The following is a 25,679-nucleotide window of genomic DNA, read 5'->3' as shown; positions in this document are numbered from 1 at the left end:
TTGTTTAGTCTGTTGGTGCGTTTGGAAGGGTGCCCAAACGCGCTTTGCGGACTCGATCCCAAGAAGGGATCGTACGTTGGATGCCAGGGACCAGTTCTCGCTCTACCAAGCAGAGTTCTCTTGGAACCATACAGGAGATTGTGCTGGTTTAAAAAAATCACAGGGCAATCTAGTCTGTTTAAAAGAAAGAAAACACAAAAATTTATTGTTGTTATTTAAAACGAGAGTTGCCTTACCACTTAAGTTTCCTTGGAGACTTCTAATACAGAAGCTGGTTGCAAAGCACTCTGCGCATGAATGGAGGAACTCTGTTCCTCTGTTGTTATTTTTCTGTTTGTGTGTGCCCTGTCTTGTTTTCCCTGAGACAGGAGCATTTAGGAAAATTAAGGCTTCAATCTTTAGCTGTGTGGAGGCTTCATTGAAGACAGGGGTGAGGGCTTAAGTTCTGGGGGTCGGGTGGGGGTAGCATGCCTAGAATTCTGGGTCCCAAACCGCCAAGCAGGTTTTTCTCAGATTTGCTGCCTTCTTACAAGAGCTAAGGAAGTAAGCAAAGCGTGGGCTTTCTCTTTCAGCAGCAGGAGGAGGTAACATAATCCCACCCCCCTAGAGGAGGGCTGACAAAAGTGTGCTGTGTTTTTCAATCCTGACACTCCTCCTCCTCTCTCTCTCTCTCTCTCTCTCCCTTCTCATTTGCTAAAGGGTGGGATTTTTCCTTTGACAAAAACCCCAACAACTTGTTCCCACAAGATCATCTGTTTCTTGTTGGATGCTTATGAAAATATAAGGGCCTTGAGGCTCTGGTTAGGGGCTTTGTGACCATTTATGGATTGCCTAAGTTGTGTGTGTGGTTTATAGGAGTGCTTGCATGCGCACACATGTCCGGGGCTGGAGACTGCTGCTCTGCAGGCACGTGGTCAGCGCCGGTTGAAAAGCCATGCGTTGCGGCAACGGATCGCCTCTGTTCTGAAAGCTCGTGTTTGCGGTAACTATAGTGCTCGTGTACACAAATGCGCTCAGTGGGCAGAGTTTAGGAAATGCCATTGGTGTGAGTGAGTGTGTGATGCTTGGAGCAGAGGCATGGAGGAACGGTTTGGCTCCGTTTTCTCTGCAGATGCCCAGAATGAAGTAAGAAAGTCCGGCGACAAAGAAAGGGATGTGTGTGTCTCTTAGTTGCACCAAACCGGGGTGAAGAATGTGCTTCCCTCCAGATGTTGCTGGACCCCAACTCCCACAGTGATGTGTGGCGAGTTTTTGTTGATATAGGGAGATAGTTAGAGCCAGAGGCACCAGCTTGCGAAGGCGATTTGGGGGGCAGGGAGTTGTTTATGTGAGCATCACAACTCCCTCCCTGAGCCAGGCAGAAGCTTCCCAGGCTTGGAAAGGAGGTGCCAGGGGAACATTTAGGGGGCCTAGTCCCCCTTGTAACGAGTTTTGTTGCATCAATAAAGATCAGGCCTTCTGGCTGCTGGTTTGCTTCAATTTCATGGCTGTAGTCTTGTTTGACCTTCCAACCTAAGCCTGTGGAACTCACTGCTGCACCCTAGAACACTGACCACATGCCGCTGAGCTCCCATCAGCATGACTGATGGTTGGGGAGCTATAGCACAACCGCCAGCTGAAAGGCGCAGGTTCTTTGATTCCACCACTGGTTTCGGTTGGGTGTTTAATGCCTTTGAAGTAGTATATTGTGGGGGGGCCCTATGCATGTTTACTTGGAAGTAGCCCCCCCTTGCCAAGTTCAGTTGGGTTTATTATTCTCAGTTCAGTGCCCATGGATTTCCATCTTTTGCATGCCAAGACATGCGCTGTGCTGCTAAGCTATGGCCTTTGTCCAGCGCACTTTGCCCGTTTACCCCAACCTATGCGTCCTTATCCTTGCGCTTCCTTTCCCTGTGTCACATTTTGGATTGTAAGCTCTCTGAGACAGCGACGCCCTCCCCCTTGTACTCTAGGACAGTGTTTTTCAACCACTGTTCCGCGGCACACTAGTGTGCCGCGAGATGTTGCCTGGTGTGCCGTGGGAAAAATTGAAAAATTTGAAAGATTTTTTTTTAAAAAGTCAAATTTTCGCCCACTAGGTGGGCGCTGGACTGTGTCCACCCTATTTTCCATCCGTCCTGGGTGGGGATCAGATCGGATGGGATCGGATGAGAGCGGACAGGCGGTCTGCTCTCATCCGATTCCCCATAGAGAGCAGCGGGGCTCTGACATCTCCCTCTCCGCACACAGTGCGGAGACGGAGCTGTCATCCTCCGGCTCAGCGGGGATCAGCGGATTGATCCCTGCTGAGCAGAGAATGGTCCGCAACGTTTTTGTTTGCCATTAAAGAAAAAAATATTAAACCATGCTTGAATGTCGGAACTGGTTACTAAAATTTTTGAATCCCACCACTGATGTTAAGTGTTTGTGTTTATTTGATTTGTGTTTATTTGATTCCTCTTCAAGATAATTAGTTTATATATAGTCAATATAGGCACAGAGTTAAATTTTTTAACATTTTCTAATGGTGGTGTGCCTCGTGATTTTTTTCATGAAACAAGTGTGCCTTTGCCCAAAAAAGGTTGAAAAACACTCCTCTAGGAAGCACCATTCACACTAACGGCACCATCTCTTCTTCTTTGGTGATCCCTCGTGGCCAAGTAAGATTGTCTTCCATGAACACAGTTTTAACAGTGAGTCTGTAAGTGACTGTGGAGGCCAGTTCTTGATCCACATGGCCTTCCACAGTGGGGACATTGGTTTCCCGGTGGGAGTTGATCACGGTGAGGGTTTGCCAAGCATGCCTTCCTCTTAGCGCGTTTCTCCCTTTTGTCCTGAGTTCAAGCGTCTTCAAAGCCCATGACACCTTTGGTAAAGGCTGTTCTCCAACTGGAGCGCTCGTAGGCCAGTGTTTCCCAGTTGTCGGTGTATATACTACATTTTTTTAGATTTCCCTTGAGAGAATCTTTAAACCTCTTTTGTTGACCACCAGCACTATGCTTTCCATTTTTTAAAGTTCGGAATAGAGTACCGGTAGTTTCTAATGGCACTAGATAGATAACAATAACAATATTTAATCAGAACTTTCTCTCTGCGTTCCATGGGGGCTGTCCCAGGTAAGTCATAGCTGTCATCCTAGGCACACTTAGGAAGTTAGCCCTGTTGAACACAGGCAAGCTTACTCATTAGCAGTGCTTTTTTCTGACAGTACTCAAGGGTACCCCCCCATGTTAAAAGTGTGGCACTTACTGTGACAACTTCATAGTACTGGTACCTTTTTCCCTTTAAAAAAGTGCCGCTCATTAGAAAATACGCACAGGATTGTGCTGTTAGAGTGATACACACACACAGCTTTATTCAACTAATTGAAATTAACAAGTCTTAATTAGTTTTGTTGGCTGATTTCAAAGGGCCTAATGGATAGGACTGACATTGGATGCAGCTACCCCCTCCTAGATCGTAGGTTGATTTCATTGCCCCCACCTGTCACCTCCTGCAACCTATGTTTTCAACTGAGACGTCGATGACTTAGCGATTGTATTGTGACCTGGACAGTGATCTGAGGATGTAGGGAAGGATAAAAATAGCTCAAATAAATTGTCACTAATAATAACCAGAAGCACTGCCTGGTTACAGATAAAGAAGGCAGGTAACTATGTTGGCCCATCAGGAAAAATCCGACCAGTGTTATTTGAAATGTTTCTGTTTGGCTATGAGTGGATATCAAACGTGGCAGAATGTTATGCCAGTGGTATTTGGTGTATTTGAGTTATTCCCCTATGATCAGTGGTAGTTACATCCTTCTGAACTCCCTAGTAATTATGACTATGGTTATGCCTAGCTGTGTGTATTTTGTCAATGCTGGTGGAGTATTGTGAGCTAGAGTCAGCAAGAGAGTTGCACGTCTCTAGCAGCCTGGAAATGCTTGTGAGTGCTGGAACCTTATAGACTTTGTCACTTTGATGTTAAGAGGAACCTCAAGTAAAATGGATGATGTGCTGTGTGCACCTTAATCTAGTTTGGGATTGAACAACACAGTTGTTCAGAGACAAAAGGGAACTCTCAAGCAAGGCAACATGAATGGAGTTGCCAGCCGGTAGAGTTCCCCTGACAAAGGAGGTCTTTTTAAATTTTAAAAAAGTGCTTTATAAGTTGTACGCCTGTATTTATATAATATGCAACAGAATGGCCATGAAACTGGAGGAAGGCATTTTCTGTTTATGTTGTACTCAGCTCTTATAAGACTGAAAATCAGTATCACGAGGCGACGGGTGGCTTTTGTCACTAATAATAACCAGAAGCACTGCCTGGTTACAGATAAAGGCGGCAGGTAACTATGTTGGCCCATCAGGAAAAATCCGACCAGTGTTATTTGAAATGTTTCTGTTTGGCTATGAGTGGATATCAAACGTGGCAGAATGTTATGCCAGTGGTTATGCCAGTGGCCTTACCAAATGTGTGTTTCTCTGAGACTGAAACTTTTTGGCTTGCTTAGTCAGGGTTTATAAAATGTGGGTAGGTCTCACTATTCAGGCCTGTGATGGGAAGCTGGACTTTGTGGATAGGCCAGGGGTCAGCAACCCGCGGCTCCGGAGCCACATGTGGCTCTTTTACACCTTTGCCGTGGCTCCGGGGCGGATACTAGCGAGGGGAGGAGGCGCATTGTGCGCCCCGACACTCCCCACTGTGGTGGGCGCTGTACTGGCTGTGACGTCGCATGGGGGCGGTGCGTGCGTTAGTAGTCACGCACCGTCCCGACGTCACCCGCCCGCCCGCCCGCCCGCTACATTGTAAGGGGCATGTACGCTGGTCACTGCATTGAAAGGGGGCATGTACGCTGGTCACTGTTTTGAAGGGGAGTGAAGAACACACACACACAAAAAGGTAACTTGTTAATTTAACGTTTATTTCTATGAGGAAGAGTAATTCTGAGGGGTCAAACAAAGAAATAATAAAAAAGTGACAAAAAAGTTATTTCTATAATGACGAGTTTTGCGGCTCCCAGTTTTTTTTTCTTCGGAAACGGGTCCAAGTGGCTCTTTTTGTCTTAAAGGTTGCAGACCCCTGGGATAGGCAATGTATTACTGAAATCTTGTGAAAGATAAGCTGTCGACACTGTCCCTGTTATATTTTTAACATGTGCATGGGACAAAACTTAAAATTTTGGCACAGCAAATCCCTCTGGTGCACATGCCACGGAAAAGGGTTTGGCCATAGGTTTTCACACAGCGTGGGCACATGGACCCCATTTAAAGCGGTATTATATCACTTTGCACTGCCATTGCTTCCCCCAGGGAATCTGGGATTTGTGGTTCAAGGGTGCTAAGAGTTGTTAAGAGACCCCTGGTCCCTTCACGGAGCTACAATTCCTGGAGTAGTTTAACCAATCAGCCTTTATTCCCGGGGAACTTTGGACCCCCCCTACATGCAGGAAACTCTGCTCTCCTTTCAACACCTCTGATACAACCTGTTAGACTAGCCTCCTCCAACCTGGCTCTTGCTGGATTACATCACCCATCATTCCTGACCCTTGGCTGGTGCTGATGGGATTTGTAGTCCAAGAAAAATATCTTGGCTGCATTAGGCTGGCAAAGGCTGTGTTCGACAGAAGATTCTGGCCCAAGCAAACAGCAGCTAGGAGGCAAACTTCTGAATCTTTCTCATGCTCAGGATGCAGTCACTTGTCCAATAAAAGGCTTACCACACAGGTTATAGGAAGCTATCTTCTGCTAGATCAGATCATTGGTCCATCTAGGTCAGCAAACTTTTTCAGCAGGGGGCCAGTCCACTGTCCCTCAGACCTTGTGGGGGGGCCAGACTGCGGGCCGGATTGAGAAGGTGATTGGGCTTGAATCTGGCCCCTGGGCCTTAGTTTGTCTACCCATAATCTAGATCAAAACTGGCAGCGGCTACTGACTCCAGGGTTTCAGACAGAAGCCTTTTCTGATTCTGCTTGGAGATGCTAGGGATAAATTGTGAGACCTTTTGCATATGCAAAGCCATATGCTCTACCTCCATGTAAATCTAGGCATGTTTGTGGAATTTGATCTTTGCAAATTCCTATAGGAGGTGACCAGATCCACACCTCGTGGAATAATGTGCAGAAAGAATCCTTAAGTTGGAATGTAGCACCCTGCTTGTGGGTAACGCTTAGCTGGAATGAAATATTCAACGCAGCAATAGAGAAATTAAAATAATAATTTATTTGTCAGACAGATAAATGATAGGCACAGTGGTATATGGTTACCAAAGCTCTGCCCCCTCCAGCCCTGATGGCCAGCACTTATATTTCCTCAGCCCAGCCCCCTTGCTCCTCCTTTGGCTGCCTCTGTCCAATCAGCCTGGTTGAAATTCCTATTGGCTGTTTGCTAGAACCAATCATAAAAGATACACCCATTTCCTATTACCTTTTATGGGAGACGAAGAGCTATATTTCCTTCTATCCATAAATGGCAGACAAGTAGCCATATATCTTACATTTGCCTCGACAAGGCACCTTAATTACCAGATCACCTTTTGCCCCTTTCCCCCTCCATTCCAAAACAGATGGCTAAAACAGATGGCTCGCGGTATTAAATTCTATCTAAACAGAGATCTTGGGTTCACATTCTCACACACCATCAATGAAATAAGAATCTAACATAAGAATCTAACATTTCTTACTTTCTAAATCCTTTGCATAATTACATTTAAGCCAACAAATCTCATACATTAACATAGATAGCTTTTTAGAAGAAAAGGCCTTTGCAAAGTAAAACTCTTCAGTTTACACCCCCCTTTCCCAGCCAGCTGCTTTTCCCATTAGCTCTTGCCCTTTAACCTTAGGAAAATGTGGCTAGTCTCTAACGGGAGGCACATGGTATTATTTTCTGTTAAACAATAAATCCTACTATTTACTAACTCTTAATTAGTGTTTTTGCAGCTTGATTTTATTCTGTAATATGTAGGGTCAGTGTAACCTTTGCTCCCAGCCTATAATTCCCTTTTACAACTTTGAGAATTTTGGCTCCTGCTATAAATCAGGAGGGCCCTTGTCCAGGAGGATAAACATCTGCCAAAGTACTTAGCCAGCTGCTTTTCTGCCTGGCATAAAACATTTGCAAATCTTTAAGCTCATTTTAAAATACAGGCCTTGATCAGATGCCTCAGGAAGAGACCCCAAGGATCATCTACTCCAACCCCCTACAATCCAGGCATCTTGACTAAAGCATCCACGACAGATGGCCATCTAACTGCTGCTTGAAAACCTCCCATGAAATCCTTTCTCACTGCTTTTTCTATGATTGAATGCATGGTTTACATCAATCATCAATCTCATTGAGATGACTTTTTGTACACACGGACTGTGTCTGTCAACTGTTCATTTAAATTAGGATTGATAGATTATTCATGCTAACCTCATTGTAGAACAGCCATTCCTAAACATCATTTACAAACTTCCAGTTTTGGCTCTTGGAAATGCAAACAGAGTTGTTCTGATTTCCCAAACACGCAATGCTTAACTCGCACCCCTTTAATAAAACTATCAGTTGTGTCATATTACTGTTGTGACAAACTTTAAAACTGAACACCACCAGAACCAATGATTTTTGGGGGGAGATGATTTTGGTAGTGCAAAGTTTCAGCCATATGGTACTAAAATCTCAGTGATGACAGTAACGGATCCAGACTTTTGCCTTGCATGTGGGTAGAGCAACTAATCCATGTTTGAGATCCACGTACAATATTTTCAGTATGTATGCTGCACAGCTGCCAATACTAGGAGGAACAGAAGCAGAATAGAACTGTGCCTTAAATAATCCATTCTAGAGGAAAACCCCATGAAAACAGTGACTTTTTTTTAACTGATTGATTAGAAAAACCGGCTCAGCTGCAATTACACGCGTGCAACCACTTTGTAAACTAGAAATGGAAAAGGCTTGAAATTTTTCCAAAGTACTACAGAGTGGCTTTGGAGTACATTTCTTAGAGGCTGGTTTTCGCCCACACTTAAATACTCCTCTCTATCCAGGCAAGCAGAAAGCACAATCAGAGTACAAGGACACATTCCAGCCAGACAAAGAAACTTGAGGAGGGTGCAAAGTGGGGCTGGCAAGGGATTTGGCTTGTGGAAGAGGAGTGTGCGGTTTGGGAGACCTCCAAGGGCCAGATGGAGAGGTATGGAAGGCCGCATTTGTCCCTGGGTCCTGAGGTTCCTATCTCTGGTTCACTCATGTGGCGGTGTTTAAGAGGGGGCTGTTGTGCACCACAGATGCTGGCTTTCTGCCTCCCTGCCTTGTCGGCTGTCTGTCTAACCATACCGCATACTGTTGTGGAATCTGGACGTAGGGTTGCCATATTTCAAAAAATAAAAACCAGGACATCCCAAAATTGTTGTGCTTTCCCAAAGTTGTTGAGGTTTTCTTTTTGATTGACTTGCCTGAGATTCAGGACAAAGCTTTTCAGAAATTTCCCCCCAGATGTCAGTTACGCCATTGAAGTACTGGTGATGTCTGAATGTATGGCAGTTGTAATTTTGAGCAGCCGCAGGCTTTGCGTTTGGCATTGACAGAATGGCATCATAGTTACATTATGTACCAACTTTGCGGCTTCCTGAAATTCTGATTTAGTGCCGAGAAAATCTCTCTCTCCTCTCTCTCTCTCTCTCTCTCTCTCTCTCTCTCTCTCTCTCTCTCACACACACACACACACACACACACACACACACACACAATATATGTCTGCGATGCTAAGCTTCATTTTCCAGGAAAATTCTACAGAATGAGGGACATGAACTTCCCAGTAAACATGCTTAAGAATGCCAGATAGTTCATCAAGTGTCGCTGGGCTGGCTGGCCGTCTGAAAAAAGATTGAAACGTCGTTGTAATGTTTAACATCAGCCTATTTTGGATACATGCCTCTGAGAAGGCTGGCTGGGGGCGTTTTATTTTACAAAATGGCTTTCTCCCTCGATGGCTTCCTCATCCTTCCTGTGTAATCATGACTCTTTCTGTGGCCTGCCTCGTAATCTTTTGAAAGTGCCACCAAGCCACGGTGTGGCTTTCAAACATCAGAGAAACATTGCCTGCACCTGAGCGCACTTGTTCTGAATAGGTCCAAGTCTTGAATGCCATCAGTGGAAAACTCAACAGAGATTCAGCAGGGCGCCTTCTGTTTTAACTTTTCCTTGTTTGCTGAAAACTTCTCTATGCTGCCAAACCTCCGTAGACAATTGGGAAAGCCTCTTCTGTAATAGCCAGCTGCTGATCTCTGATGCTCTTACGTGGTTTTTATGGCATATATGCACAGTCGTTGCAAACGTGTATAGTTTTTAATGAGATTGTCATATAGAAGTATTTTCATAAATAAACAGACTTGGGACACAATCTGCCCAGAAACTTGTGATGTCTTGCTGCTCTTGTTAAGTGTTCTCACACCCTCAATAACTTCCTTTGTGAACCTACCTGGGTCCTAGGTTGGCTGTAGCAGCCTGGGGCAACTAAGGCTGATAAGCTAGCAGGTATAAGAAACAGGGCCTTTTCATAGAAATCATAGAATTGTAGAGTTGGAAGGAACCACAAAGGTCATCTAGTCCAACCCCCTGCAGTTCAGCAGTCTAAAAGACTTGGCCCCACATGTTGAATTCTCTTTCCCTTAGAACTTTTCCACCCCTCTTTTTTTTAAAGAAAAAAAATCCATTAAGCCGTTTATTGAGTTTTAAACCGCTTACCCCCATATACCTAAAAGAGTACCTTCTGCAATTTCAACCCTGTTAGATTCTATGATTGGAGGGGGTAGGCCTTGTTGGTGGTGCTGCCACTGGGGGCTTCATGGTTGGCGTTGACCCCCCCCAGACAGGGCCTTCTCAGTGGTGGTTCCCTGTTGGTTGAATGCCCCCTCCGGTGAGGTATGCCTGTCTCATTAGTCACTTTAAGAAGACATTTCAAAGCATTCTTATTTACATAGGCGTTTGATGGCTGAAGAGCACTAGGCATAAAATAAGTCTTTATAAGTTTTTAGTTTTTTAAAAATGTTGTTGATGATGATAATGATAACAACAACAACGAACAACAACGATGCATTCGCCACCCTGGGCTCATTTGGGAGGAAAGGTTGGCTATAAATTGCATGCATGCATGCATGCATAAATAAATTGTTTTATGCTGCTGCCCCTGAGAGATATATTGATGGCCCCAACCTGAATGGATTGGCTCTAAAGGACAATTAGATAAATTAATAGGGGAGAAGGGAATCAATGGCCACTAGCCGTAATAGGGCCACACCAGTAGGGAGAGTGCTCTTGCACTCAGGACATGACCTGGCAATATATCATGAAGCATGATGCGTGTTTGTGTGCTAAGCAGAAATCACAATGTGGGAAGAACCGTGATACCAGCCGATGGCTCGACATAGTTCCATCCTTATTGCAGACATTGTGATTCATCAGTATATTGTAGCACCTTGCTTGTGGTTAACGCTTAGCTGGAATGAAATATTCAACGCAGCAATAGAGAAATTAAAATAATAATTTATTTGTCAGACAAATAAATGATAGGCACAGTGGTATATGGTTACCAAAGCTCTGCCCACTCCAGCCCTGATGGCCAGCACTTATATTTCCTCAGCCCAGCCCCCTTGCTCCTCCTTTGGCTGCCTCTGTCCAATCAGCCTGGTTGAAATTCCTATTGGCTGTTTGCTAGAACCAATCATAAAAGATACACCCATTTCCTATTACCTTTTATGGGAGACAAAGAGCTATATTTCCTTCTATCCATAAATGGCAGACAAGTAGCCATATATCTTACATCTGCCTCGACAAGGCACCTTAATTACCAGATCACCTTTTGCCCCTTTCCCCCTGCATTCCAAAACAAATGGCTAAAACAGATGGCTCGTGGTATTAAATTCTATCTAAACAGAGATCTTGGGTTCACATTCTCACACACCATCAATGAAATAAGAATCTAACATAAGAATCTAACATTTTTACTTTCTAAATCTAAATTTACTTTCTACATTAAGCCAACAAATCTCATACATAACATAGATAGCTTTTTAGAAGAAAAGGCCTTTGCAAAGTAAAAAAGGAACTCAGTAAAAACAGCTTCAAAAGAAGCCTCTTCAGTTTACACCCCCCTTTCCCAGCCAGCTGCTTTTCCCATTAGCTCTTCCCAAAATTTATTGCCCTTTAACTCTCTCAGTATACCTTTAACCTTAGGAAAATATGGCTAGAGTCTGATGGGAGGCACATGGTATTATTTTCTGTTAAACAATAAATCTTACTATTTACCAACTCTTAATTAGTGTTTTTGCAGCTTGATTGTATTCTGTAATATGTAGGGTCAGTGTAACATTTGCTCCCAGCCTGTAATTCCCTTTTACAACTTTGAGAAACTTGTCTCCTGCTACTGCTATAAATTGGGGGGGGGGCTTGTTCAGGAGAGCAGGAAGATAAACAACTGCCAAAGTACTTAGCCAGCTGGTTTCTGCCTGGCATGAAACATACAAACATTTGCAAATATATCTTTAATATCTGTATTAAATATCTGTATTAATATCTGTATTTTAAAATACAGGCGTTGTTCAGATGCCTCAATATCACAGTGTTTTAACTGGTTATATATCAAGTTGAAAACCACAAATCACCCAGCCCTGCTGTTTGCTTCTACATAGTTCCATCCTTATTTTAGATATCGTGCTATAGCTAGTTGAAAACCAGATATCGCCCAGCCCTATCCTTCTTACCATATTATTTATTTTGCGTGTTCAGATCCAGAGACCTCCCCCCTAAATAAATTCACACTTGACTCAAAATTTTGGTTTGGTTTTTGGCAGAATTTAGGCCACAACTTTATTGATTACAGAAAGTGAGTGGTTGCATAGGCTCTGGTTCGACTAGCTCCCTGCCATGCAGGTAGCGCTGACCCAGGGCACCAGCATAGGTCAGCCAAGAGTGAACACCTGGAGAAGCGGAAAGCTGGGAACAGGCTAACTCCCCCACCCAAATATCCCCCTGGACTCAGGCATGGGCACAACAGCTAAAGAATTCTGGGAACTAGCTTGTTAAGGGTGCTGAGAGGTTGTTAGGAGACCCTTGTTCACTTCCCAGAGCAGTTTAACAGCCAATCCCTCTTCCCAGAGAACTCAGAGAAACAGTGTGGGGTAGTGGGTAGAGTGTTGGACTGTGACCCTGGGAGACCAGGGTTGAAATCCCTGCTTAGTCACGAAGCGCTTTCTCTCTCTCTCTCTCTCTCTCTCTCTCTCTCTCTCTCTTAATGATTTTTAATATTATACATTTCAATAATTTTATAATCATTTTAACATTTCAAAACTCGACTTCCTTCCCCCTCTTTCTGCGGGACCTTAAATTAATTTTTAATATTTTCTGCATATTCCAAATTAACTTAATTTGCTCATTTATTCATCTACTTTAAGCATACACTCTTATAAAACTGCAGGTTATTTCAGTAATCCTGCCAAGTTTCTTATCTGTTTACAATTTCTCTGTAAATATTCAACAAACCATTTCCATTCCTTTATAAAAAAATTGTTATCTTGATTTCTTATTTTTTCCAGTAAGTTTTGCCATTTTTGCGTTTCCCATAAGTTTTTGTATCCATTCTTCTTTTGCTGGGACTTCTTCTTCTTTCCAGTTTTGGGTCAGTCACTCTCAGCTGAAACTACCTCACAGTGTTGTTGTGAAGGATAACATGGGGAAGGAATTCCATGCTAGCCTGAGCTCCATGCAGGAAAGGTGGGTTATACATGAAATAAATATAAATGAATGAATGAATAAAAAGGTAAAGGACCCCTGACAGTTAACTCCAGTTGCGAACGACTCTGGGGTTGCGGCGCTCATCTTGCTTTACTGGCCGAGGGAGACGATGTTTGTCTGCAGACAGTTTTTCTGGGTCATGTGGCCAGCATGACTAAGCCGCTTCTGGCGAAACCAGAGCAGCGCACGGAAACGCCATTTACCTTCCCGCTGGAGCGGTACCTATTTATCTACTTGCACTTTGACGTGCTTTTGAACTGCTAGGTTGGCAGGAGCTGGTAGACCAAGCAACGGGAGCTCACCCCGTCGTGGGGATTCGAGCCACCGACTTTCTGATCAGCAAGTCCTAGGCTCAGTGGTTTAGACCATAACCCCCTGTGAATTGTAGTTCTTTGAGCCCTACGCATCACCCTTTGCAAGCTCAAATAATCAGCTGGTGGTGAGGGCCTTGCCTACTTTAGCTTGTAAAGGGCAGGGTGAGGGATGACAGCCCCCCCTGTCTAAATTTGTTGCTGATGTGGAGGAAGTCTGGCCTCATCTGTGCCAATGCCTCGTGACTGCCAGGCTTCTGAGGGCTGAAGTGATGCTAGACAGTCATTTTGTTGACCTCAACAAGTGACAGTACCATTGCGAAAGGACTTCCTAGTTCATGGTTGCTGGCTCGGGTGATTTAGTATGTGTCAGGTTTTTTTAAAAGGTTTTCTTGCTTCAGGAGCTGAGGGGTAGCTGGGGTGGGAAGCAAGAAGGCGGTGAAAACATCTCCTCCCCACCCCTGGCCTTTGTGACTCTCGATGCCCCCGGATAACCCCAGGCTGCAATTGGCAAATATTGAGCCTTTTGCGATTTGGTCTGTGGCTCACGCAGCCTCTTGTTTGGTTCTGAAGAGCAGCTGCTCCCCTTTGGTGCTTCTGGGAAAATCCCGTCTAAAAACAGGAACAAGTCTTTATTTACCTAAGCAGCGAGGTTTCGAGATCGCTAACAGAGAACTTTGCACGTGTTGAAATACCAGCAAGAGTTTTGCCTTCTTTTTCAGCATCCCTCCCCACCCTCCCTGCATCTTTCCTCCTTGCTCAGCAAAGTGATGACGGTGTCTAGCCTGGTCTTCATTTTTAGTAAGAAACAAGAGGGGGAAACGGAGGTGGGTGGGTTGGTGGGGGATGCTTTCTGAGTCAGAGAGCCACATTCTCTTCTGAGCAGCCTTCAGAAGCCACATTTTGGTGGCAGGGTGGTGGTGCAGAGGCAACGTGGGCAGAGCAACAATTGAAAATTTCACTTTTGTACAGTAGGCAGTTCCTGCGCACTCTCTTGCTGCCCCTGTCCTCCAGCCAAGCAACAGACATTCTAGGAGCACTTGAGCTGGGTAAAAATGCTCAAGATGCAAAGCATGGAGGGTTTTGCTTGGGGAGAATTCCAAGGGCCAGGAATTTCGTCCCTGGGAAACCTCCACTCCTTGCAGCTCCCCCACACCCCTCCAGCTTCTTTGTGGATATATTGATATACAGTGGTACCTCGGGTTAAGTACTTAATTCGTTCTGGAGGTCCGTACTTAACCTGAAACTGTTCTTAACCTGAAGCACCACTTTAGCTAATGGGGCCTCCTGCTGCTGCTGCGCTGCCGGAGCCTGATTTCTGTTCTCATCCTGAAGCAAAGTTCTTAACCTGAAGCACTATTTCTGGGTTAGCGGAGTCTGTAACCTGAAGCGTATGTAACCTGAAGCGTATTTAACACGAAGCACCATTGTACAGTGGTACCTTGGTATTCGAAAGGCTTGGCTCCCGAACAAATCAGATCCCGAACACTGCAAACCCGGAAGTGAGTGTTCCAGTTTGTGAACATTTTTTGGAAGCTGAACGTCCGATACGGCTTCCGCGGCTTCCGATTGAGTGCAGGAAGCTCCTGCAGCCAATTGGAAGACGTGCCTTGCTTTTCAAACTGTTTTGGGAGTCGGACTGACTCCTGGAACGGATTACGTTTGACAACCAAGGTACCAATGTATTGTCCAAAACTGATTTGGAGTCAATATTGTGGTGTCAGTTTCATAATTTTTGACCTGACAATACATCACGAAACATGGTGTGTGTGTGTGTGTGTGTGTGTGTGTGTGTGTGTGCGCGTGTGTGTGTGCACACCCGCGTGCTATGCAGAAATCACATTTCCCGTTGCTGAATTGCCATTTCAGGAAAAAAGACTGCTGATTTTTGACCATAATGTACAGTATTTGCTCAGGAGCCTGGCACTGTGTGTGTTGTGTTGTGCTGTGTTACGTTGATAATGCTATTCTGAGTAAAGTTGCATTGCCCTGCCCTGGGGAAAAAATCACAATGTGGGAAAACCCGTGAAGCTGACCAATGCTTCTCTAAATTTCTGCAGCCCCTGTTAACTCTTTCAGCTCTGCAGGAAGCAGCGAATCACAAGAGCAGGTGTCCACATAAATCATGATGCGGTCATGATATATCGCTTTATTGAGATGTTGAGCTGGTGATATATCACAATGTCGAAAACCAGATATCGCCAACCCTAGTCTCCAGAGTCCTGGGCAGAGGTCTTCCACCATCTCATGCTACCTCATTCTTCTACGCAGAGATGCCAGAGACTGAACTGGGGATCAATTGCCTGTAAAGCGCATACTCTATCTCTGAACTATGGTAAACCAGCCCTTCTAGGCTCTCCAGGAACCACTGGATATGACAAAACACCAGAGGAGCTATTGATGGATGGCAACCTATGAGAAAGTCCTGTTCTGTGTAAGCCGCTTGGAAATTGGGCTGAAGCCAAGTGACAGTCTCCATGGGGCCTTGGAAGCTCTGTCAGTGATAATAAAAATGGCATTACAGTGGTACCTCAGGTTAAAAACTTAATTCGTTCTGGAGGTCCATTATTAACCTGAAACTGTTCTTAACCTGAGATACCACTTTAGCTAATGGGGCCTCCCGCTGCCACCGTGCGATTTCTGTTTTCATCCTGAAGCAAAGTTCTTAACCCGAGGTACTATTTCCGGGTCTGTATCCTGAAGTATCTGTAACCTGAAGCATCTGTAACCCGAGGTACAGTGGTACCTCAGGTTAAGTACTTAATTCGTTCCGGAGGTCCGTACTTAACCTGAAACTGTTCTTAACCTGAAGACCACTTTAGCTAATGGGGCCTCCCGCTGCTGCCACGCCGCCGGAGCACGATTTCTGTTCTCATCCTGAAGCAAAGTTTTTAACCTGAAGCACTGTTTCTGGGTTAGCGGAGTCTATAACCTGAAGCGTATGTAACCTGAGGTACCACTGTATATCTGATAAGAGACAGAGAGGAGTATAAGGAGGCACCACAGCAAAGGCTAGAACCATAACATACTTAGTAGATTTTTTCCCTTCCAGTAGCACCTTAAAGACCAACTAAGTTAGTTCTTGGTATGAGCTTTCGTGTGCATGCACACTTCTTCAGATACACTGAAACAGAAGTTGCCAGATCCTTCTATATAGTGAGAAGGTGGGGAGGGGTATTACTCAGAAGGGTGGTGGGAATGGGTGATTGGCAGATAGCTGTGATGAGCCTGTTGACGACTCTTAACGACTGCATCATCACAGGCTCATCACAGCTATCTGCCAATCACCCATTCCCACCACCCTTCTGAGTAATACCCCTCCCCACCTTCTCACTATATAGAAGGATCTGGCAACTTCTGTTTCAGTGTATCTGAAGAAGTGTGCATGCACACGAAAGCTCATACCAAGAACTAACTTAGTTGGTCTTTAAGGTGCTACTGGAAGGAAAAAAAATTTTTTTGTTTTGACTATGGCAGACCAACACGGCTACCTATCTGTAACTGATACTTAGTAGATTGTTTCAAAGAAGATGATGAGATCAATTTTGCCAGTGTGAGCAATGTCAGAATGACGCAGATGGGATGCCAGATAAACCTTCCCCTAGAGCAGGGATGGGGAAGCTGTTTTTGGACTTTATTTCCCATCATCCCTGACCATTGGCCATGCTGGCTGGGGCTGATGGGAGCTGGGAGTCCAATTTATATCTAGAAAGCCACCACTTCCCCATTCCTGCCCAAGAAAGATTCTGGGCATGTATGAAAGTGCTTGTGTTCCCTCCCTCCTTCAAGCACCAAATGATGCATGCAATGAAAAAATTTAGTCCCATCACTAATAAATATAGAAGATGTTGAGATGTTCAGTGATGCTCCTCCTCCATCAATTACATTTTAGCATCATATCACTTTCCTCTTCTCTTCCCCCACTTCCTGGTGTTTTTGTTTTTCTCTTCGCTTTCCCCCTTCCTTCCCTGCTTCCTTTCCTTCTGTTGTCCTAGCTGTGCTGGGGACAAAAGGATCCTTTTTTAATAATAATAATAATAATTTTTGTTATTTTTCATTAATAACAACCCAATGGAGGCCACATAAATACAATACCAAATCATGCCAAATCACAGTACAATAAAAAAGCCAATTAATCAGTTCTGAATTCAATGTTTTTGGGTGACTTCCCGTGTTCTGGTTATCTGGAGCTGATATTAATCCTCGGTCCTGCTCCAATTCTCTTAATTAGTCCAAATCCCACAATTCCAGTCTTAATCCTTTGTTTTAGCAGCCACTGGTATGATGACTTTTGTTCGTATTTAATAAATCCGTATCCGTTAACTTGCAGTGGGAATTTATATCCTGTAGTTTCTGTGTGAAATATTTGTTTACCTTCTTCTTTTCCTTCATGTTGCAATTAATCAACTTTCTTCAACATTGCCCCTCCTTCGAAAACTCATTTCTAAGTACGCTACAACTCCCTTTTGCCTCTCCAAAACCGAAAGCACTCCGGCGTCTGGCCGCAACTCCTGGCTTACTTTCCTGCACTTATCTCCTTTCCTCTTTTCTAACGAGCTGGTGTCCTGCCAAAACCATAATAAATCAAAATTAGAGTTCTCTGGGACAAAAAGATCCTTGAGCCTGCTCCAGTGGGTGGGCAGCTATGAACTTAAGATAAAATAACTGGACCATTCAGAATGGGGAATAAATGCTTGGTGCTTTAAACTGGATGGGCTGCGGGGAATTGTAGCAGGGAGGTGCAGGTTCAGGATTCTTGGTGCAAGAGAGGAGTGGGCAAGCTATAGAGGAAGAGCCAGTCCAGGGAACTACTGCTGGCCCTGGCAATTCATGATGTTGGCAGCCAGGGAAGTTTAATTAAGAGACGGGGGCTTCTTGCACCTGCATAATGGGGACTGGTGCTGGCTCCAGGATTTGGTGATGACCTCACTGGGCCTCCTACATCTTCATGGTTCTTGCTGCTGCCCATTTACTTGCCTGGTTAGGTTAAAGGGAATGTGGCTTTAAAACAGGGTGGATTTGATTTAAATCAAATCGATTTCAATCACTAGTAAGACTTGATTTAAATCTTTTTTTTTATTTTTTTACAGAAAGACTCATTCTTGCTGGTACAATCTTAATATTGACAACCAGATGAAGGTTTCATTTTTGGAATAATAAATTTTCAGAGTAGTTTTTCCTGTACAGTTATATCAAAAATTAACTGATTTGGTTATACTATTAGAAATACATAGACAGATAATTATGAAATTATTGTGAGGTTGAGTAAGTTAACTGTTTATATTTTGGACAATGTTTCTGCTGTACTTTACCGGAAGGAGAAAAATAATCATTTCCTTAAGAATGATTTATTTAACTAAAACAATAACATTATAGCATATGTCTCCATGTTTGTTAACTGTTGTTAAGCAATTTTGGGAAACAAAATGTCACTTAAGAGAAGGATCTGAAATATTTTCCTTGAAGCATGCGTTTGTTGTACTGTGGATTGTCTAATTTGATGTTTTAATGTGTTGTAAACCACTTTGAGATTTGCTCTTTAAAATATAAAGTGGTATTGAAATGGAATGAATCACCGTCTTCATTGTCATCATCTCTGTTGCACAAAAAAGCCACAGCACTTAGACATCTCGTGGTGGTGACTGCAGCTAGGTTTAAGGTGCCATTTGGCAATTAGATTGTATATCTGAGTTTCTAAACTGCCAATGAGGCCAACAGCCGAAGCCAGCCCTGGCTGCGATTTGAGAAGAACTATGAAACTATGAAAAGTTTTTTTGTTCTCTGAAGATTGCCTACTTGTTTGTATGGGTGTGTTCTCTACAATAGAGACACCTGGTTCTCCTTAAAGTGCTTTATCATAGCAGAGCCTGCCAGCTTAAAAAAGTTGGCAGTCTTCAGGGGAAAAGATCTTTATTCTTTGCGTATGAACCAGATCAAGATCTGCCCTGAAAACAAGGAAGGTGAGTGAGAGGCACTCAGTTGCTTGTTTTGCCATGCTCACAAACCCAGATTCTTTGTGAGCAAATGGATCATAGGTAACAGTGAGCCACTTTTCCTGGGTCACGCCCAAGAATTTATGAAACAATCACTTCTAATTTTCCCACAAAGACTGTATTTTTTTTTTATAAAATATTTATTGAAGTTTTCAAAAGAGTTAAAAAAAAACAAAAAAACAAACACACACACACACACAAAAAAAAACCAAAAGCAAACATATATCTTTCATTAACATTTTTCCTTGACTTCCCCACATCTCCTCTTCTTGTATTCCAATTCAATTTTTAGTTCAACAAGTTCCTATCCCCAAATTTTACCTTATTATATTTAAATCCTTTTGTTTAACCAATTTTGACATAATTCTCAATCTTGATACATCAAATCTTATTCTTAATATCTTTTTCTAAAGTCGACCCTAATTCCATTTCACGATTTCCCTATTTTAATCTAAAATAGCAAAACAGATTATTTACAAAAAAGAATATATTTATACCGCCTTTGGATACCCAAAACCCCACTCCCCACTTTTCCCGGTTTCAATCCCCAACCAATGTCCATCAGTCCATCTGGTATCAGCCTGGTGATCTCACATCCGAGGCCCTTAAATCTCTTTCCTTTCCTCTCAGCCGGTTTTTCTGATAGTCCTTTATGTTAAACGCCAGATCTCGGAGAAGCTCTGTCCCCATAAGGTCCATACTTCTTCCTGCCAGGCCACCATATTTAGAATTGTAATCCAAATCTTGTTTTTTACTTCTTTTAAGACCAAATGTCCCAAAAACTCCTGCTTCCACTTTGGTCAAATTTATCTTTCCCTTTAAGTCCATCTTTACAGGCCTCTGGCCTGCCAGGTCTCCATATTTATGATTGTAATCCAAATCTTGTTTTTTGCTTCTTTCTTTGATCCTCTGCTGCATTATAGCTCCTCCTTCCTTTCCCTCTAGGTTGTCATATGTAGCTTCTTCAAATTTCTCAAGTTCCTTTTCTTGTTCAGCTGCAAGAGTTTTTAGTTCAAGGGCACAGTCTTTTTGTTCTGGTACAGAGACTTGAGTCGAGTCCCTTCCAATTTCCACAGGTTTGTTTGCTTTTTCATTCAATATTATGACATTTTTAGCCAAAACAATGCTTTGTTCATGAAGTTTTCCCAAGCTTCGAAATATCTTCTCAAGTGCCGTCTGTATTTTTCCACTTACAGCCATTCTGTAATGTCCCAGAGCCCCCTCTAGGGGAGTGCTGGTTACTTAGTATTCCTTCCAGTTGTAAATCCAAAAGTCCTTTATTTTCCTTGGTTTTCGACAATTTGTTACATATATGTAACCAATATAACCAGCCGAGGCAATAGAAACAAAGTTCTCTCTCTTTTTTCCCTTTCAGCTTTGACAGCTAATTTGACAGCTGTCAAAGTCTTTTAAATCCCTCCAACAGGCTCCCTCACGGATCGCTCCCAGGTCCTGGGGGAGGGGTATCAATCCACTTTCGAAGTTAATTCTTATCCTCCAGCACATTCACTTATACTGCCAAAACGTGAAATTAGTTACTTTTGACTTCCCACGAAGAAAATGTTTTTTTTTTCCAACCTTAGTTATCTAGTCCTTGCTTTAAGATGTTTACAAAAGGGGGAGACAGACTTCCTCTTTACGCCTTCCCCGCTCGTGCCGAATAAAAAAGGGGTGATTTTTAATGTCCAATTTCCGTAATACTCACGGGTTGTTACTTTTAGTCCAAATTTCAAAGGAAGAAGTCAGCGCTCTCCAACCATGGCATGCGGCTTCGCTTCACGGAGACGGGTAGACAGCTCTCAGCTCCGCGCCGCTCACCCCCGGTATGTTCCGGAGCCTTTAAAAAGGCTCCTTTGCAGCGGGGGGGGGGACGCAAATGGAGCCCGCCGAGCCTTCAGTTCACAGGCTTCCCCGCCTGTGATTTTTTTCGGGTCCCCGCTTCGCCGTAGCGGTAGAACCCTAGCTCCACGAAGCAGATTTCCTCCGGAGATCGGAGGAAATCCGCCATTACAGTTGCTGGCGCTAACCGGAAGTCCTAATTTGCCCACAAAGACTGTAGCACCCTGATTGTGGTTAACGCTTAGCTGGAATGAAATATTCAACGCAGCAATAGAGAAATTAAAATAATAATTTATTTGTCAGACAAATAAATGAGAGACACAGTGGTATATGGTTACCAAAGCTCTGCCCACTCCAGCCCTGATGGTCAGCAATTATATTTCCTCAGCTCAGCCCCCTTGCTCCTCCTTTGGCTGCCTCTGTCCAATCAGCCTGGCTGAAATTCCTATTGGCTGTTTGCTAGAACCAATCATAAAAGGTACACCCATTTCCTATTGCCTTTTATGGGAGACAAAGAGCTATATTTCTTTCTATCTATAAATGGCAAATAAGTAGTCATATATCTTACATTTGCCTCTACAAGGCACCTTAATTACCAGCTCACCTTTTGCCCTCCTTGCCCTATTGCCCTCCAAAACAGATGGCTAAAACAGATGGTGCATGGTTTTTTTTAATTTTTATCTTAAAGAGATCTTGGGTTCACCTTCTCACACACCATCTATGAAATAAGAATCTAACATAAGAATCTAACATTTCTTACTTTCTAAATCCTTTGCATAATTACATTTAAGCCAATATATTTCATACATAACATATATAGCTATTTAGAAGGAAAGGCCTTTTCAAAGTATAAAGGAACTTAGTAAAAGCTAAGTTCTCTAAGTTCTCTGAAGCTTCAAAGCAGCTTCAGAGAGAAGCCTCTTTCCCTAGCCAGCTGCTGTTTCTATTAGCTCTTGCCCTTTTAACCTTATGAAAATGTGGCTCAAGTTTAATGGGAGGCACAATAATTCTTACTATTTACCAACTCTTAATTGTGTTTTTGTAGCTTGATTGTATTCTGTAATTTGTATGGTCAGTGTGACCTTTTGCTCCCAGCCTGTAATTTCCTTTTACAACCCTGAAATACTGCTATAGATCAATGGGGCCCTTGAACAGGAAGATAAACAGCTGCCAGAGTATTCAGCCACCTGCTTTATGCCTGGCATGAGAGATACAAACATTTGCAAATATATTTTTTAAGCTCATTTTAAAATACAGATCTTGATCAGATGCCTCATTCCCCCCTTTCAAGCTCAAGGACCTTCATCCCAAGTGTCCTTGATAGCTTGACCTTCATCATATTCCTGAGGTAAAGCTCTGTATAGGGCCATGATATGAGGTAGAGTTTCATTTGAAATCATCTTGCTAATTGTACTTCTAAAACATGAAATGATACATGGCACCATACATAAAACCATTACTACTACCGTCAAGAAAAACAAGCAAGACAATAGTATCCCTTTGAGTCCCACAACATTAGGTAACCAATTGGTGAGCCATCCCATATCCCATCCTTCCCATGTTTGTACTGGGACATGTGCTATACTCTCCATCTTTGTGGCCAACACACGGATTGCCTCACCATTATCAGAAATGTTAAAGCAACAGGCATTCCCTGTCAAGTTCAAGACTCCACATAGGCCTCCCTGCCTGGCAAGTACATAATCCATTCCCATTTTCAGCTGCAAAATGGCGGCTCTACTTTCATCCAACTGTTGTGCAATAAGTCTCAAACTCTGGGCCGTTGCATTGGTTACAAGTTCCACTACTGCTTGCAATCAAATTATTCTGTTTAGATTATAAATAGGATCCCGTGCCCCTTGTCTGAGCTCATCAGGATTCCAGGAGGCAGGTTCATAATAGGCTATAATGCGCTCTGGTGGCCAATCATCAGTATCGCTCCAACTTTGGGTACTTTCTCCTGCTATATGAGAAATATCAGCGTTTCTTCGTGTACGCTTGGCTGAACTAGTGGGCATAATCCACACTGGTGGTAATACCCATCCCAGGAAACAAGTCCCACTCCATTTGAAAGGGAGTTGCTTGTATGCCCATTCTCCACATATCCACCACAACCATCGGGTCTGAGGTTTTTGGTACGTGGAGTGCATAAGGCGAAATATCAAAAGGGGTATAGAGTTCACAGTGCAGTATGTTAGATTGCCTTTTGCTGTCACAGTTATGTTCCACACCATTTTCCATGCATGAATAAAAAGAGGTGCACAGGGCAAGGTATTCCGAGTTCGATAGGTAGTACCGTTTGCCCAGGTTTGACTATTCTTAATATAATCCCAAGTATAGTGGCAATGAGAAGAGCCTACCATGGTAGAATCAGCTGCATCTGATGATTTATGTACACAGAATTCCCCTTGCACAGGTATAACTCGTATTGGTTTAGTTGAGTTCCATCCGGGGAAATTCTGTACTTCTGTTTGGTGTGGCATTTCGCTTACCATACCAATGGCATTTAATGGTATTGGTAATAAGGGCATACCTCCCTCTGAATCATCTGGCCCAAGAGAGCAAACAAGGCAATTAGTCCTATTTGTAACATTGGCTACCATCTCAGCTAAGCCTACCCACATATTGTGGTCATGGCGGAATCCATATTTAGCAAATTTGGTCAGATTCAAGGACCCTTCCCCTTCCCAAGGGATCAGGATTAACAATAAAATCATGTTGATGTCTAGTATATGCATTCCTTCCACAAAAGATTACCTTATTGTGATAACAAAAAAATATTAGCCCCAATATAATTCCCCCAGTGACAGAAATGGGGAACCACCAAGACCAAAACATATATCCCGAGGATCCCCAATGAGTAATATCCCTGATAATTGTTCCACAAGGGGGGGGGCAGTCAATCAATTGTATAAGAGAATCTTCCCGTTCACAATCGCTGGTTCAGATGCAAGTGCAAGTAGATAAATAGGTACTGCTCCGGCGGGAAGGTAAACGGCGTTTCCGTGTGCTGCTCTGGTTCGCCAGAAGCGGCTTAGTCATGCTGGCCACATGACCCGGAAGCTGTACGCCGGCTCCCTCGGCCAGTAAAGCGAGATGAGCGCTGCAACCCCAGAGTCGGTCATGATTGGACCTAATGGTCAGGGGTCCCTGTACTTTTACCTTAACGTAGACCAAAGACCCACTTAGACAAACGTATTTCCCTATGGGACCAGTTGGATGCCTCCAGGAAGCCTGCAATCAGTGCTTGAAACCAATTGCCCCAGCAGCTGTTGCTCCCCAGAAATTGAAATTCAGAGGTAGATTGCCCCTGAAAACAGAGGTTCTGTTCTCAGCTATTGTAATGTTGGGGAGTCCAGTCCATGGTTTATGTGCGTTTCAATTCACCAGGGTCTGGAGCAGTTACAGACTAGGTCTTAGACACCAGCTCTAGAGACACCAGGCCCTGAAGCAGCTGAATTTGTAGATTTCCGGTGGGCTTTTTCTCATGCCTTTTTTGTTATAAAGTATTTTGGTCACTGTCATTTGTGCCAAGAATATGGCAACAAGAGACTTACGAACTCACATGGATTTTGGGGTGCTGGCTGAGGTCTACTTCACAGACAAAAGCCTCTATATGCCTGCTCATAAGTTAATAATAATAATAATTTATTGTTTATACCCTGCCCATCTGGCTGAGTTTCCCCAGCCACTCTGGGCAGCTCCCAATTGAATGTTAAAAACAATACATTAAATATTAAAAACTTCCCTAAACAAGGCTGCCTTCAGATGTTTTTTAAAAATAGGATAGCTGCTTATTTCCTTGACATCTGATGGGAGGGCGTTCCACAGGGCGGGTGCCACTACTGAGAAGGCCCTCTGCCTGGTTCCCTGTAACCTCACTTCTTGCAATGAGGGAACCGCCAGAAGGCCCTCAGAGCTGGACCTCAGTTTCTGGGCTGAATGATGGGGGTAGAGACGCTCCTTCAGGTACACAGGTGTGTATAAATGTGTATAAATAGGTGTGTATTCTTTCTTGTCCTTTCGTATTCCTGCTTTGTATAAGATGGAAAATAGAAAACCAAACCTGCTATGGCTGCTCCCTCTGACTTTCCCTCAACTGATGCTCATGTTTCCCACACAACCGTAGGGCTCTGTTGGGATGAATGGAGCCACAGACTGGAAATTTTGTTCCGTGCTGTGGTAATGGAATGCAACACAATGGAATATGCTCTCCTTCTGCTCTATGCTACAGAGTGTGTGACATCTTTACCATCCTCCCAGTTGCAGAAGATGGTGATGGTTACATGAAAGGGAAGAGTGCACTGACAAAGTACTATCGTCCAAAGAAGAACACAGATTTTGAGATGTATAAGTTATGCCAGGACGCAGGTGGCACTGTGGTCTTTACCACAGAGCCTAGGGCTTGCCAATCAGAAGGTTAGCGGTTCGAATCCCTGCGACGGGGTGAGCTCCTGTTGTTTGGTCCCAGCTCCTTCCCAGTTTGAAAGCATGTCAAAGTGCAAGTAGATAAATAGGTACCACTCCGGGGGAAGGTAAATGGCGTTTCTGTGTGCTGTTCTGGTTCGCCAGAAGCGGCTTAGTCAAGCTGGCCACATGACACGGAAAACCTGTCTGCGGACAAATGCCGGCTCCCTCGGCCAGTAAAGTGAGATGAGTGCGCAACCCCAGAGTTGTCCGCGACTGGACCTAATGGTCAGGGATACCTTTACCTTTTTACCTTTACCTTTAAGTTATGCCAGGCCAGACAGAAGCGAGAATGCAGGGATGAGCTTTGTGCATGTCTGAGAAACCAAGCTGAT

At 43.8% G+C, this 25,679-nt stretch overlaps 1 protein-coding gene and 2 long non-coding RNA genes across 6 annotated transcripts in view; 1 reads left to right on the top strand and 2 right to left on the bottom strand.

The window, feature by feature from the left end:
• The window catches only part of LOC310749827, a 285,263-nt gene that overhangs the window by 96,546 nt on the left and 163,038 nt on the right, over positions 1–25,679 (bottom strand). The window lies entirely within an intron of this gene.
• The window catches only part of LOC310749381 (uncharacterized protein C15orf39 homolog), a 49,955-nt gene that overhangs the window by 1,644 nt on the left and 22,632 nt on the right, over positions 1–25,679 (top strand). The window lies entirely within an intron of this gene.
• On the bottom strand, positions 10,468–23,822 carry LOC310749806. Its single transcript, XR_014541805.1, has 2 exons — positions 21,482–23,822; positions 10,468–10,800 (listed from the first exon to the last, which is right to left on the bottom strand). It is a non-coding gene; the product is annotated as an uncharacterized lncRNA (long non-coding RNA).

This window comes from Podarcis filfolensis (genome assembly GCF_964270895.1).
Source record: "Podarcis filfolensis genome assembly, chromosome: 14".
Classification (NCBI taxonomy): Eukaryota; Metazoa; Chordata; class Lepidosauria; order Squamata; family Lacertidae; genus Podarcis; species Podarcis filfolensis.
The sequence above is the reverse complement of the archived record's forward strand: the minus strand, read 5'-3'. Positions and strand labels throughout refer to the sequence as shown.